This window comes from Silurus meridionalis, chromosome 4 (assembly GCF_014805685.1).
Source record: "Silurus meridionalis isolate SWU-2019-XX chromosome 4, ASM1480568v1, whole genome shotgun sequence".
Taxonomy (NCBI): Eukaryota; Metazoa; Chordata; class Actinopteri; order Siluriformes; family Siluridae; genus Silurus; species Silurus meridionalis.
Window position 1 is genome coordinate 12,300,887 of NC_060887.1, and position 12,709 is coordinate 12,313,595.

Here is a 12,709-nt window from a genome sequence, read left to right on the forward strand (position 1 = left end):
ATTTTCTTTCTTTTCCCAAAATAAATAAATCTGTCCATATTTAACCACCGACCCCCTGACACTTTTAATTGTTAGGTTTTTTGTGTGTGTTTTGTAAAAGGTCGAATTTAATCTCACTGTTTATTTGCTTCGATCTTTACATTTAAAGGCTTACGATTCCATCCAAGAATTTGTACAACGTGCGGCGAAAAATGTTCTTTCGAAAACCTCGAGCCATCAAACACTGCATTTGATCTTGAAATTAATCTTCGCTCCCAAAGCCAATATATCAGAGTCAAATGGGAGCAAAAGCCGCTGGTGCAGGAGGAGAGTAGCAAAAGCCGTTCTGAGAACGCTGCAGAAGAAATAAATGCACATCTTACAAACAAAAAAGAAATGAATACAAAAATGTAAAGCTCAAAACTAAAATATACACATTCATCTCTTTTTATTCGAAGTTGTAATTCGAGGTTGTCATGTTTTCATGTTATTAATTTCCTTCTCAACAGAGAGAGAGTGTGTGTGTGTGTGTGTGTGTGTGTGTGTGTGTGTGTGTGTGTGTGTGTGCGCGCTTTCATAGAAATTGAATACAAGGGCACGAACACTTCCTTTAATTGATTTATACACACGATTGCCTCATGAACATCGTGAGCGTTATGTTGCCTTCTGACTACGACTGTTGAAACTGTAGAGAGTAAACTTAACTTTTTGTAGATATCATGATACAATTTAATCCTATTGCCATCACGTGGATGTTGATTGTGATAACTGTACATTTGTCTGTCTCTAAAAAAAAAGACTTTTTTGATCACTTTTTAAGTAACGCTCATGTTTTAAGAGCCCTAGATTGTGAAGCCATTTAATGTTTTTTTCTGACTGTGTCACCGTTTATTTTCTAAAAACATTAATTTCAGCATTGATTCAGGGAAAACATTTTTTTAACCAATATTAAAAAAAAAAAAAAGATTTAAACCATCTCAGTCAATTTTATTTACAAGGTTCCTAGACAAAATGTGGTTAAACATTATTCTTTCTAATGGCATTGATTTTATAACTTCTCTTTTTTTTTTTTTTTTTTTTTGACACAAAGCACCTTTACAGGAATGATTAATTTTTAAAATATCATTCGGAAAGGATTGCACTTTCTAATTAAATGTCCATGTCCCAATCTTAGTCAAAATAACTTAAAACTGAAAGAACTAGCTTTTCTTTTTTTGTGTAATATTTCAGATGGCATGGTATATGGATTCTTTTACTGGAATCTGGGTATAGATTTAGATTCTTACTATGTTACTATGCATTTCTTTGATTTATACAATAAATCTTTGACAAACATTTACGCATTGACATGCAAATGACAAATTCTTGAATGGAATCGTAAGCCTTTAGACAGAGAGATCAAGAAATGCATTGTTGTTCTTTAAATGAATGAATTTCAAATTAAGATAAACAGTGAGCTGGAATTAACCTGAATAAAAACAATTAAAAGTGCCACAGGGTCAGTGATTGATTATCGACAGACTTCTTTCATTATTTGTAATTTGGGTAGGATATTACTGGTTCGGTTTGCAATATCGTAATATCATTCAAAAAGAAAAATAGAAAAGGACATACATTTCTTCTTCTTGTAATCATCTGGAAATTCGGATGAAGCGACATCCTGTTACGCAACTTTCAAAATATTCCACAGAGAGGAATGAGTTTGGGGAAAAAGCATTGAGTAAATGCATGTTGTTGAGTAAATGCATGCTGTTGTTTAGCTGTATGTTGTTTTATTTGCTAAAGTAAAAAAAAATAAAAATGAGCTTTTAAAGAAAAAATATCACTAATAGGTTTAGTTTTGTTATCAGAAAATATAAGAGGTGTTGTGGGAGGTATAGTGGACTGAGTACATAATGTTGGTATAATTTTTTTTTTTTTTTTTTTTTTAAGAGGTTTTTAAAATTTCCAATCCAGCCTATGTTTTATTATTTTTTTTTTAAACCCTATTACTGTACATTATATTAATGCTGTTTGTCCCTTGTCATTTGCACCACCGTGTTACTTGCCGTGTATCTCATTCTTTACCGTGACTCTTTGCACATTACAATCTCGTTACTACAGTACCTGATCTCTCTATAGTCACCTGATGGTCAGTGGACATTTTAACATCCTTTAGAGAGAACGCACCTCTTTAATTGCACCGGAGGTGATCTCTACTTAATAACTCATACCTGAACTTTTTATAGAACAGATATTCTATATTTACACACATATGCACAATGACAATAGCGTCGAATCTAATCTAATTCAATCTAATTGATCAGAAATGGATCTAAAATGAGACGTGTATGAGTGTAATAATCATGTTATAACTAAGATTATACACTTCCAACCTCTACTTTTGACTTTTGGGTTATCGGTGCACAGAATGAAAGTGGTCTCTTTTCAGGCTGTGGTCTGGAAGGGAAAAGCAGCCTTATACGGAACCAATGCATCCACCATGCTTTGTTACGGCCAAAAAAACTCCACTCTAAGAGGAAGGTCTGGCTAAGGCTTTGTGGCTCCTGGCAGCTGTGGATGATCCAAATGCAAAATCATGTTGGCTATGCCTCTCTGTTCTCATCGCCTGCCCCGGCGTTCAGACAGCACGAGCTTAGCGCTAAGGCCATCGTTTCCGTTCATGCAGCACTTTCTCTCCTCTGTTTAAATGTGTGGAGAAGTGCTTTCAGATTATTGTCTAATACCTATAACAGCGTGCCGCTTTCCGAGACAGCGCTGTGGTCTTGATAGAGAGATGCTGACAAGAAGGCTTAGAGTATGCGTTCTGGCTATTTTCCACAGAGAATGAAAAGAATTTCTTCAAAATTCTGCAGTTTTTTTCCTCGTTGGTTTTTTTTTTTTTTCCCTCTTTGACTGTTCACCTTCAGCCTATTTTAAGAACTTTTTTTTTTTTTTTTTTTTTTACACAAGGGGTCAAATAGGAAAAAAGAAACTTTGTGAGAAAGTGAGTGAGTGAGCAGCACAGCTTAGGAAAACAAAAAGCTTTCAGGGGAGAGGGATGAAAGCGAAAGGGATGCAGACACAGTATCACCTGTGAAGCCTCGGCCTCACTCAGGCTTGTTTTTTCCACTCGTTCCATCTTTCCTTCTCTCTTCTCTCTTCTTCTCTCCAGGCAACCAGGCAGAGTGGCTGCTTTCTGCAATCACTCATTATCCTCAATCGTGCATTGAGACAGTCAATACATTTCCACATTTGCTTTTGGGACACTCATTTGGAATGACTTATTTAGGGGGAAATAGATTTTAAAGGGAGTGGAAATGTATTTTTCTTTCTTTAGAAATTATTAAATGGGATTTGCTAACAAAAATGTGGCTGGTATGAAAATGTGAATAAAGAGGAAAATATTTTGCAATTAAAACGCTCCCAAAGTCAGGCAGCCAACACTTTTTCTAACCCTTTTCAAGCTCATAATTAAACTTCTTTATAGAAATTCAGTGTGTATTTGCTGCATTCTCATCATTATTAATGGATTCTTTTTTTTTCACCTATATTTAATTACTACTTAAGTAAGCACTATAAGCAGAATGAGCTGACCTTGACTGGAGAATATACACATCTTCAACCAGACATGACCATTAAATTATTCCCATTAATTATATCATATATATATATATATATATATATATATATATATATATATATATATATATATATATATATACTGTATACTGTGTATATATATTTTTTTTATTTTTTTATGTTGAGTGGTTTTTATGTTTTTATGTAACCTACATTTCAGACAGACACATCTTTGTATTGCTCAAGGGCTCAGTAGCAGCAGCGGCAGCAGCGGCAGCAGCTCTCTGTCTTATGTGGGATCTAAACTTACAACCTTCCGGTCATTAGTGCAGAACCGTAATCATTCAATCGGCACCCCTTTTCACTTAGAGAGGTCTATTTATTGATTATGAAGAAGGGGAGGCTAAATGAGTGTTCACTTTTCACTTACAAGTGTGTTTAGTGTGTGTAAGTGTGTGTGTAAGTGTAAGTGAACCCCCTATCCCACCAATTGGTTAAGAACTGCAGTGTAGACATATCGGGGCATGTGATTAGTTGTATGTTGAGTAATTCAGTCGCAGTGACGGCACTATTGACTCAGCTATTGACTCGGCTATTGACTCGGCTATTGACTTGCCTTCACCCGGGTGGAGGAAGAGAGAGAAACGTATCGATTGATTGACCCCAAATTAGCCCCTGCATTCCAACCCACTCAGTCAGTTGGGATATCTCCATTGAAATCCGGCTGTCAGCACAGTTTATCTTTTTCATCTGCTCATCAAGCGCTGAACAATGTAGTCATGGTAATGTTAGCGTCACCACTTGGGGGGAAGAGCTACTGGTAATTGGTTAACCATAGGCCATCTTTCTCCCATCAATACTCATGCTAAGATGTCTTCTTTTCACAGTGGCAATTTTTCAACAGCAGGATTTTTGTCCTTGACACTGTCATGAGGCTCAAACACTTGGTGCCAATAATACAAGTGTATGACAGTTCAGGCCAAAGGTTGTGAGACCACACACATTCACATTCTTTGTTTTAGACATTATTATAGAAACAATTCTATGAAACCATTCATTTTTTCAATATTTATAATCAACCATTTCGCGCAATTTAATTCACCATTTAAATCCAAGCAAATTTGTGACAATTGTGCACAAAATGCCTTTTTTTTCTTCAAGTCGTATCCCTTCTGTCGAAGCACCTACCCAGACGACACTCGTACTCGCCCATGGAGTCTGTGCCTGCTTGAGCACACACTGTTAATAAAGCATAAAGAGGAAGAAAAAGCAGGGAAGAGCAAATCCTATGAAATTCAAAAAATTATCTAAATATTTCAAAAATTCAGTTTTCTTCATAAGATCAATGAATTTGTAATGAAATCTTTTCTTGCCAAATTAGTCATGAATGCAAAGAAGCCTTTTCACTAGTGCTTCAAGACTATTGAGCACCATTGTACAACATCTAATATTTTTTCATCTCAAAAGACACACTTATAATGATGATGACTGAGAGATGAGGGATTACAAATGACAAAAAAAAAGAGAGGACTGTCATATTTGAAATTATTCATTTGACTCAATTCACACATTCCCCAGATTCTAATTGAATACTAATCACGCTGAAAAGGGACGCAGTGCTCGCTAAAACAAAGATGGCAAAAATGATATGATATTGCTAATATTTCGCTCGGTTTCTATTCGTGTCTGATATCTGGTTTCCTTCGATAAAAACTCATAAACATTTCATTATGCTTTATGCCGCATACCTTTTCATTTCCTGCCTTTTCTTATTTGTCCATTCATCATTCTCCCTCCTTTCTCTCACTGTGTAAGCTGGAGGCAGATCGTTGTTCAACATTTATTTCTCCAGCTCTTTACTGTTGGACTGCAGGAATTGGCAGCTCGATTAGAGCTCATTGATTTTGTAGTCCTAAGTACACTGATTTTCGAAATTCCCATTGATCCAGGCTTTAAATCTCTCTCTCTTTCGCACACTTTCTCACCCCCTCTTTTGCTTTCTCTCTCTCTCTCTCCCGGTCCACCCTTCATGCCGTTGACCGTACGCTATCAATACGGTGTTTAAAAGAGTTTAAAAGACAATTCTCTGAGAAAGCGAGATGCACAGATTAATAATGAATTGAGCAAGTGGTGTGTGCGCGATGTGGTTAGAAGCCTGGAGAACTGGTCAGCACAATGCAGGAGAAAAAGACAAGGAAATTGTGACAAGGAGAAAGAAAGATTTCTTTTTTCTTCATGTTTTCTTCTTCAGCTGACTGTTTTGGACAAAGCCGAGGGTTAGTCTTGAAAGGAAAAGACAGAGACCTTAGCAGATGAAGACTGTGTGTGTGTGTGTGTGTGTGTGTGTATATGTGTGTGTGGTATGTGTATATCTGTGTAAAGGATCTTTTTTGAACTCTTCAGTTTTGGCTGTGTTTCAATCTAAAAAAAAAGGGCGCTATTTAAATGTACGAAATAAATAATTAATTACTGATGGATGTCTTACTCTGACGCAGTGGCGAAACCTATGTAGAGCTGTGTGTACATGTGTATGTGTATATTCTCATGTTTTTGAGTATGTCTTTGTTCCTTCTATGGCGTTTTCGTGACTCTCTGGCATAAGCCAAAAAAGGATTCTTTTTCAGTTCAAATGTCAAATGCTGACTCGTGAACTAAAGAGCCGTCGACTCTTTTTGTGCAGAATTTCTTTTTGCAGAACAGCTAATATTACTGGCACAGAACTGTATTTTTAACTGCTTTTGTTCTTCGTTTCCAGCGTTAAGTCACGACCTCTTCGTTGACTTATCGTCTTTTATTTCATTTTATTTTTCATTCTAGCTATCTGTCAGTCCAGCGTTAGGTCTTTCACCTGTTCTGTCATTTTATTTTATTTTTTTTTCCCTGTCCTTTTGGCGCTCTGGGGCCGCACTCCTATTGTGGTCAGATCCCACTTTGCCGGTGCTGACCAATGAGCTGGCACTGCCTGCTGTGTCCCAAAGAGCGAGAGGGGCGGAGGGAGGGAGAGGAAATCGATAGGAGAAGTGATGAGGAGGGGAGGTGTAGATTACTGTCTGGAGGCCTTGGGGCTGGGGGGCAGGGAACAGGGTTTGGGGTGTGTGTAGTGTGTATGTGGTAGTGGTGGTGGTGGTAGTGTTGGAGTGTGTGTGTGTGTGTGTGTGTGTGTGTGTGTGTGTTGAGGGGTGGGGGTGTTGCTTAGGCCTTGGAGATGATGTTGTAGCTTTCTTTTCTAAACCTGTCTGTAAGGACATCCAATCAAGATAACATATGAGTCAAAACACAGACCTTTGCAGATCTGGGTGTGTGGATGGAGGGCGGTTTATATGCCACCGGATTTCCGTACACTGGTCATGGACGTTGTGTTAAGTTTAAAACCCCTTGTTTTTTTCTGTCTGAAGACGGGAAATACAGGACATACGGATAGAAAGTATATGTGTGTGTGTGTGTTGGAGAAAGTCAAAAAGAGATGAGAAGACAGCAGAGAGTGAAAATGTTAGAGGAATCCTGGAGAGTGGGAAAGCGCATACACAAAAACACACACACATATAAGATTATGATAAGGACAATGAATATCAACAATAAATATCATTATTATTGTCCCGATCTCCCACAATAAAGAGAAGCAGTGAGGGATGACACTGGGACTGGCCGGGATATTGGCAATATATCAGCATTGATTATTGGGAGCACTGACAGAGAGAGAGGAATAGAGCAGCAGCGGGAGTTAATAAAAACTAATAAAAGAGACGAGTGAGGGAAGAACAAAGGCTTTAGATGGATCTGCTTCCCTTACTCTGAACTACAGGCAAAGACAGCAGCAGGAGGAGTGATGAAGTGTGCATGTGTGTGAGTGTGCGTGTATATGTGCGTGTGCGTGTGTGTGTGTGTGTGTGTGTGTGTGTGTGTGTGTGTGTGTGTGTGTTTGGTTTTACTGTCTTTACACAGCCCAAATGTCCTAGCAATGATAGATTTTGTCATTGCGAGGACAGTTTGCTGGCTCAGATGAGAAAAAATGCCTTTTAAATGCAGCTTTCAGTCGAAAAGCTACAAGATTTCTTCTTTTTTCAGCTACTCATGGCAACTCTTAGCTGTTTTTTTGGTGGGTGAAGTGAAGCTAATAAGAAACCTGTACAGAAAAGCTTTTTAGAGACTTTTAATACAAGACATTTAGTAGCACGTGAATTTTTCACATATTACACGTGATTTTTATTGAGTGGTGTTACGTCCTTACAGCTCCAGGATCCCCATTTTGATCCTGACCTCGAGTTGCAGTCTGTGTTGAAGTTCTATACATATAAAAACCAGGTTATGTCCTCTATTTTCTTTTTTTTGATGTTCCTGGTATTGTTTTCAGGATCATCATGAATCTTGCTGAGAGCAACTTCTCACTTCATTCTTTCATGTTATTCTTCACATGTGCAATTTCAATATTTTGAAATGCTGTTACATTATATGGACATAAGTCTTGGGACAACTTAAATTTTCAGCTATTTTTGTTGCTCCCCAACATGTTAACAATAGAGGTGGGAAGTAACAAAGTACAAATACTTTATGGCTGTATTTAATAAGATTTATATTTTGGACAACTTTTAACTTTCACTCATTACATTTTTTACACAAATATCTCTACTTTATACTGCTTACATTTTCAAACCAGAAGCGTTACTTTGGTTTTAATCTTTTTGTTGACATGATTAATATTTTTTTAACCCATCAACCTATTTCCTTTTTATTGCATGACGTTTTCAATCTACCGCTGGTGTATCATTTCCTGGCTCTCACACACCACAGACGTGGTTGAGACAGAGGGAGTCAGCGATGTAAACATGACTGAAAACAGAAACATTCCTGATCACCTGACCATCAACATCCTTTCTCTGATTGTGTTCTATATGGTGGTTGTTCAGCCTGGATACATTCATTAGACAACAATATTTGAAATTCTTTTGTATTAATATATCAATATTATGTGAGGTCCAGTTATGGGTGTGACACTAAAACAGGTAGTAGTAATGGCTATACCCAAACTTCTTTACTTTACTGTGAGTGAAAAAGTGTAGTCAGTACTTTTACCAGAGTCTTTTAAAACATATGTCTACAATCGTATGTCTTTGAATGAGGAATCATGAAATTTCTCTTCACTTGAGCTAGAAGACATAAACCTGTTCCAGCATGACAATGTTCCTGTGCACAAAAGCTCTTGAGTGGCCTAGGTTTAGAGCTCTGACTTCAACCCTATTGAACACCTATGGATTGAATTCTAATGCTGACTGCAATAGAAGCCTTCTCTCCTCTCCTACATCAGTACCTATCTTTACTTTACTTTACTTTACTTTACTTTACTTTACTTTACTTTACTTTACTTTACTTTACTTTACTTTACTAATGCCCTTGTTAGTAAAGTAAAATATAGTGGAACAGGTGTGCAGGTTATTATAACAGCAAATTGAAATTAAATGTGAAATGAGAGGTTCAAAAAGTCATGCTCGGGTGTCCACAAACCTTTGTCCATACACTATACATTCAATTTTTTTCTATATACGGCAAACTGCGTGGTTACAAGATCTAATGGAGGAGTATAAAGGTACATAAAGCTATGAGTTAATATAGTAAATGTAGTGTGTATATTTGTATGGTCTTCTCGGATTTCCATTCGTCTTCGGCCATTCCTCCACATGCATAAGTTAGTGCATACTTACGGCAGTGATGGATGTAAGACTGCACTTATAAACATTCATAAATGCTAAAGCACTCATTTAAACCCAGAATGCCGTAAACATAATTCATATGTGTCGTTTGTGTGGTTGGAATGAAACATTTGAGTGGCGTGAGTGAGTCTATTTGTGTGTGTGTGTATGCATGAAGGTAACACACAAGGGAATGGTCACACTCGATGCCCGCATGCAAACGATATTCATGCTGTTCTCTCATACATATGTAAACCCGCTTCTGTGCATTCATGTATAGAAGCTAAAGCTGTGGACACTCCCCTAGCGCACATAATCTGCTCCTATTTAACTATAGTCCGCCAATTTGGGTGTTAACCGGGACACGTTTCCAAATCTAGCAGGAAGTATTAGGGAGTAAATGACGCCTTAAAGCTTTGTCAGGAAATGGTAGTTTACTCATTTGGGAGCACAAACCTTCAGAGAGTGAGTCACGGGTTCGAGAAAGACTGTCGAGTGCGAGCAATGAGAATAGACACGCGCGTGTGTGTACGTGAGTTTCTGACGATTTCATTTGTTTTATTTAGTTTTTTCGAAAAACAACCTTTTAAAGATAGGACGGAAAAATGTACAGCACTCCGGATATTATTTCAGTTGTTTGTTACAGTATGTAGGTTAGACATAATGGCTACATGGCCTTTGTGTATGCTATGTATGAATGCATGTATGAATGCATATATGTATATGGAAAAAAGGTCTATAAGAGACGATTTCCAGCAGTGTGTTGGAGAGCAGGAGATAGACAGCGGCCTCCATTTGACATCCCATGCCTAGTGTGTGCGTGTGTATGTGCTAGAAGAGCGAAAATAGAGAAAGATGTGATGTCAATTCTAATGTGCCACAGTAGTAGCGAGGCGCTTCACTGCTATTGATTGGGCCACCTTGTTATTGATGAATTTAATTTCATCCCCTCTTTTGTCAAAATGTCACCGCCATTTAACGATGACACGCGCGGACACACGCCGACATGCCGGCTCCACTTGCCGCGCTCCACCCCATTCTTTTGGCACACATTATGGCCTCCTGCTTCCATTCATATATTTCATATAAATCACAGATCCAACACCAGCTGCTGTGCTATATGTCTGCGTCTGAATAATGTGCTTTTCCGTGCTATGGTAATTTACAATTCCCTGAACTTGCACATTTCTCCGGCTGTCAAAATATGATGATCATTAATAACTTAAGACCACACCATCAATCACGCAAGGCCTCACATGTTAATGATGTAATGTCCTGTATTTTAAAGTAGCCTCAAAATAAGAAGCAGAAACACTGCTCTAATAAATACATTCTTGTATTTTTTTCATATCAGTTCCCTCCGGCACTGTTGGTAGAAGTAGTATTTTTTTTTTTTGGAATGAATAATTTGTTGAGAACATCCTTTTGGTGTGTTTGATCTGTTTCTCATCTCCAGATCATATGCTCTGCTATCGCCTATCTCCAAACAAGCTCGTGTGGGTGTATGCTTGTTTCTTCTTCTTTTTTTTGCGTATTACACCAGGATATCGGAAGAAGGGGTGATCAGGAGGAAGGAGCATGGGTTGGAAGAGGTGTTAGCTCCACATCCTGCCGACAGTGTCTTATTTTCCTCTCCTTCAATCTCACACTCTCGCTCTCTCTATCCCTCTTTCCTATCCTTCTCCCCTTCTCACAGGCGCGCAACCACACTCAGACTCTACCAGAAATAATTGCTTTTGTCTGAGAGGAGTGCATGAGGGAGGAAGGGAGGGAGGGAGGACGGGTGAAAGAGAGGGAGGGAAGGAGGGAGGGAGGGCCTGCACAGCCTGCTACCTATGCGCATGAAGGGGGACATGCGAGGGACAACTGGTCACTTTTACCTTCCTTGGTTTCTTTTTTTACCATCTCGGCTCCTGTGTACACAAAAGCATAGTGCATATACACATAGCGCTAAAGACAACCATAGTAGAACTCATCATTTAATATCATGGTCTTTCCTCCATGTTTTATTTCCTTTTTCTAATACGCTGCTTTGAATGCATAACCGCTCCTGCATGAACTGCTGCAACTTATTTTTATAATGGGCTTTTTAATAGTAGGTGTCAGTTCAGTTGCGAACTCACAACAGATATTATGGTCTGTGACTGTGACGTCGTAGGTTTGCAGTACGAAGCATTATTAATCAACAGTCCGAACAATCAAGTGGACGTGAGCTGCAGTCTTGTGTATTTTGCGAGTCATGGAGAAAATACACCCTTTTGACATTTCTACTTGCAACTCTGGAAAAAAAATATATAACTACATAAAAGCATCGCAGAAAGGTTCCGTTGTGACTTTCCAGTCTTACCTTTTTTTTTTCTCAAAACTAATAGTTTACCTTGCCAGGTAGATGCCACTGTCAATCATCTGGCATGGCCACACAGTTCTGCTCAGGCACAGAATAGAGTTTACCCGGCATTTAACTCTAATTAAACTGTAGCAACCCATAAAGGTTCTGTGTGAAGCCCTATAATAGGGCTTTCAAAGAGGGTTGTAAGTAAAACCACTTAGGTGTTTCGAAACTTTACGCTGCAATCCAAAGAATTCTTGAGGAACCTCAGTAGTGTATGTGCACGACCAAAATGTCCGTATCTTCGAGGAGATGGAGAAGAAGCTCCATTTTCCTGTGGACAGAAAGTTCAATCTTCCAAAATGATTTATTTTTTCTCAGAGTATCGATTTATTTATACCTCCATACTTTCCACTATGGAAGAAACATCTGAACACATCTTACATTTTGTTGCTGTTCTGTTACTTACATTACGTAAAAAAAGGAGGTTGATTTAATCTCTCTGCATTAATCAGTCTAATAGAAATACATGCATTGTTAGGAGACACACAGTTATGAGCAAGATGCTGGTAGTAATAGTAACTCAATTAATTTTAAATATGCAAAACTTTCCAACAATGCAATTATGGATAATCTGTCAGCACCGGCATCAATACCATTGCAAGTTTTGAGATAGCTATTACATTTACATTTACGCCATTTGGAAGTATGACATTGAGGGTGAAGGGTCTTGCTCAAGGGCCCAGCTGTGGCAGCTTGTTGGTGCTGGGATTTGAGTTTCCCGACCTTCCGATCAGACGTCCAACACCTCCACACCTGACCTACCACTTTCCACTCTTCTCAGCTTTTCCCAAATAAATGGTGAAACTTTGAACTGTGACATCTAACTATAGCTATCATATACTTTGAGTTAGCTTTTTTTTTTATTTAGTTTCAAAGAGGTTGTAGGAGTAGAAAAACTAAAGTGGGCTCCAATTTTACAGTGCCCACTTCACATCCAAAACCAAAAGTATGTCCTTGTAAATGCCTCCGTTATGGCAACGGAACAAAAAAGTTGTAGGGCAAAACACATTACAGGTTTTTTTTTCCGATGAGTTTTTGCAGCACTCGGATGGTAATGGAATACTTTACAAAAAAGGGCACCTTATTCTTTCCC